This window comes from Lepisosteus platostomus, chromosome 5 (assembly GCF_059453375.1).
Source record: "Lepisosteus platostomus isolate fLepPlt1 chromosome 5, fLepPlt1.hap1, whole genome shotgun sequence".
NCBI lineage: Eukaryota > Metazoa > Chordata > Actinopteri > Semionotiformes > Lepisosteidae > Lepisosteus > Lepisosteus platostomus.
In genome coordinates, this window is record NC_142615.1 from 2870726 (window position 1) to 2871078 (window position 353).

Here is a 353-nt window from a genome sequence, read left to right on the forward strand (position 1 = left end):
CAGGCTTGTTTGTCCTTTGTCTCCGGAAGGCGTTCTTATTTCGGAAGCTCCCAGTCCCAGTTTTCCGGTCTCTCTGGGTGGGAGCCCGAGAGCCGCTGTCCCTCGTCCCCGAGCCGAGAAGAGTCGGTCCCCTGGGAGACCTGGGCCTGGGAGCCCGCTCTGTACTCGAACCCCGGCCCCCAGGGGCCAGACGCGCTCTCCCTGAGATCTCGGTGGTCTTGACCTCCGTGAGGAGAGTGGGAGTCGTCCGGTCGTCCAGACTCCCGGTCCTGCTGCTCGGAGCCCAGCGGCGCTGTCCTCTCGTCCAGACTCCCGGTCCTGCTGCTCGGAGCCCGGCGGCGCTGTCCTCTCGT